Raw genomic sequence first — 3704 nt, 5'->3', positions numbered from 1 at the left:
CCGCCCAAGGCGGTGATGACCGGTACGATAACCACTGGCCAGATACGACCCGACAAGACGCATGTACGACTCCACCCACTACAGGACGGGATCTACGACGAAGGCCTTGACTTAGAGGCCATCCAACCTGGCGGGAGCCAGGACCCCAATGATTAGGATCGTGGCCCTCAGTCCCTCAAACTAACAAGGCGATTGATGACCCAGGGGCAGCTATCATTCTTGCACCCCCCCCCCATTGTAAGAACTTTATAGAGCATTCAAGCGAGGAACACGCACTCGATCATTTATGAGACTGGACGTAGGGCTCCGGCCTGAACCAATATAAATCCTCGTGTCTTTTGGATGCTACCATCTTCTTCCTAGAGCAGCGCAGCAATCGTTTAAATTTACTAGTCCGGTTTATAAAACACCGACAGTTGGCGCGCTAGGTTGGGGACAGTCGCGCACTCTTGATTGTTGAGAAGGAAGCGATGGCTCCTCGCACTATTGGTGGACTCGCTGGCGGAATGGCCCACGGGGGCCACATCCGCCGTGAAAACTATGAGTTCACTGGCGTCGGAGGGCCAGCGCCCGTGTCCCCCTTCAGCCGCACCCCAGACCTCCGGTTCGGGAATCTAGACCTCGTGGTCTATGATGGACACACTCTCGGAACTGCCCTCGGCAGCAGCATCCTAGAGTTCACCTAGATAGGAGGCCGGCACCCTCACTCATCACCATCGGTGAGCATGCTCATGGAACGACCCACGGTGGCCACATCCAAGAGCTTATCACGATGGGAGGGCCGGCACCCTCCCACGCTCAAGATCATGGCTAGGTCCTCTATACTAGAGGCCAGGACCCCTTGGTCCACGGCGGGCAGACTCGTGGAACAGCTTTCGAAAGCCACGCCAGGGAACCTATCACAACAAGACGACCGATGTTGTTCATCGGCGAGCCATCTGTGGACAAGTTGCGGTGAAAGAAGATTCCAGTGGGGAGGAAGATCAGCGTGACTACGACTCAAGCCTAGGCTGCCCTGGCTTATCTAAAATGGTCGAAAGCAGCGATCACCTTCGATAGGTCCGATCACGCCAACCACATTCAGCCGTTGGGACGGTTCCCCCTCGTCGTCAGCACAACAGTCAGTGAAACATGCCTCACAAAAGTATTGATGGACGGGGGGAGCAGACTCAATGTCCTATACTTACAGACGTACAATGCTATGGGCCTCTCTAGGGCGGCGATACGGCCGACAAGTGCCCCCATCTATGGGGTTGTACCCAGAGCACAAGCTTCTCTCGGGTAGATTACCCAGCCCACCACATTCGGAGGACGAACAAACTTCCATACGGAGACGCTCGACTTCGAGGTAATAGACCTCCCTAGTGCTTACCAAGCCAATTTAGGCTGGCCATGATACATGAAGTTCATGGCCATTCCTAACTACGCTTACCTCAAGCTTAAACTCCCTAGTCCTCGAGGAACCATCACAGTAAGCGGCAACCTACACTAGGCGCACTCCTGCGAGGAGGAAAACCTTAGCATCGCAGTAGCAGTGAGCCGACCCTCAAGCTACGAACTATCTAGGCTACCGTGACCGAGGTCACACCTGAATCTAGCATGAGGAAGCAGTCCACGGGAGCCTTTAAGCCAATAGAGGACACCAAGGCGGTGCAGATCAACCCCGAAGACACTAGCAAAACCGTTTGAATTGGACGCGACCTCTCCGACCAGCAAAAGCATGAGCTCATTGACTTCCTACTCCACAATCGGGTCATCTTCACATGGAAACCTTCCGACATGTCAGGAATCTCGAGGCAGGTCGCCAAGCATAGCCTCGATATCTTGCCCGGAGCCAAATCGGTCAAATAGTGCCTTTGCCGCTTCGACGACGAAAGGCAGAAGGCCATTGGAGAAGAGATCGCCAGGCTCCTAGCAGCAGGATTCATCAAGGAAGTCTTCCACCCTGAATGGATCGCTAACCCGGTCCTGGTTTGGAAGAAGAATGGGACCTAGAGGATGTGCATGGACTACACCAACCTAAACAAGGCATGCCCAAAGGTACCCTACCCGCTATCATGAATCGATCAGTTAGTTGACTCAACCATGGGTTACGAAACCCTTTGCTTCCTAGACGCATATTCGAGGTATCATCAAATCACGATGAAGGAGGCTAACTAGCTCGCAACCTCCTTCATCACCCCTTTCGGTGCCTACTGCTACATCACCATGCCCTTTGGACTCAAGAATGCGGGAGCCACCTACCAAAGATGCATGAACCAATGCCTCGGTGAGCTCATCGGGGAAATCAGGGAAGTCTACATCATGACATCGCTATGAAGTCTAGGAAAGCTGACCAGCTGGTTAGCAATCTAGAGGCTATTTTCACTCGTTTTAGAGAATTCAGGATCAAGCTCAACCTCAAAAAATGTGTATTTGGGGTCCCCAAGGGAAAGCTCCTCGGATTCATCATTTTCAAGCAGGGCATCGAAGCTAACTCGAAGAAGATCACGGCGATCAAGAATTTGGGCCCCATCACGAACCTAAAGGGAGTCCAAAAGCTCATGGGATGCTTGGCCTCTCTTAGCCGCTTCATCTCATGGCTAGGGGAGCATGGCATGCCACTATACAGGCTCCTAAAAAAGGCCGATCAGTTTACCTAGATGGCCAAAGTGCAAGAGGCCTTCGAGAAGCTCAAGGCATTCCTAGCAACAACCCTAACACTGGTATCGCCCGGGAAGGGAGAACCGCTGCTCCTCTACATCGCTATGACCACTCAGGTGGTCAGTGCGGCACTCGTCGTCGAGCAGGAATGGAGCGGGCACTCCCACAAGATCCAGATGCTAGTATTCTTCATCAACAAGGTCGTCTCGGATAATAAGGTGTGTTACCCGCAAATCTAGAAACTAATCTATGCCATCCTCATCGTCAAACGAAAGCTATTGCATTACTTTGAGGGACACCCCATCATGGTCGTGGTGTCTGCCCCACTTGGCGACGTGATCCAAAACTGTGGTGCCTCTGGCCACATGGCCAAATGGGCAACCGAGCTCATGGGTTGCCACATCACATATGTCCCAAGAACAGCGATTAGATCACAAGTCCTCGCAGACTTCATCGCTGAATGGACCAAAGTACAAACACCCCCACCTCTGACCTACCAAGAATACTGGACGTTGTATTTTGATGGGTCGCACATGGCCAAAGCACCAGGGGTCGGGGGCATCCTAATCTCCTTGATAGGAGAGCGCATGGAGTACGCCATCCAACTCTACTTATGATCCACCAACAACGTCGTAAAATATGAAGCCCTCATCCATGGCCTTAGGATTGCCTCTAAGCTCGGCACCCATCGCCTCTTCATCAGAGGAGACTCGGAGCTGGTCGTTAGCTAGTTCATGAAAGAAGTGTCATGTCACGATAGCAAGATGGCGTCTTACTGCGATGAGGTCTAGAAGCTCAAAGAAATATTCGATGGGCTAGAACTCCACCACATCCTCAGACAAGATAACCTAGCCACCAACACCCTAGCTAAGATCGCATGAAGTCAGGGACCTGCCCCACCAGGAGTGTTCATCAATGACACACATGAACCATCGGTGCGAGCTCCTCGACCACATGACCAAATGACGGGCGCGGCCTACAAGGCGAAGCCTACCCTAACGGACGAACACCACCGTGAACCGAAGGCTATGGGCCCTCTCAGCCTAATGGCGATCAGTCAA

Source organism: Miscanthus floridulus, chromosome 9 (assembly GCF_019320115.1).
Source record: "Miscanthus floridulus cultivar M001 chromosome 9, ASM1932011v1, whole genome shotgun sequence".
NCBI lineage: Eukaryota > Viridiplantae > Streptophyta > Magnoliopsida > Poales > Poaceae > Miscanthus > Miscanthus floridulus.
The sequence above is the reverse complement of the archived record's forward strand: the minus strand, read 5'-3'. Positions refer to the sequence as shown.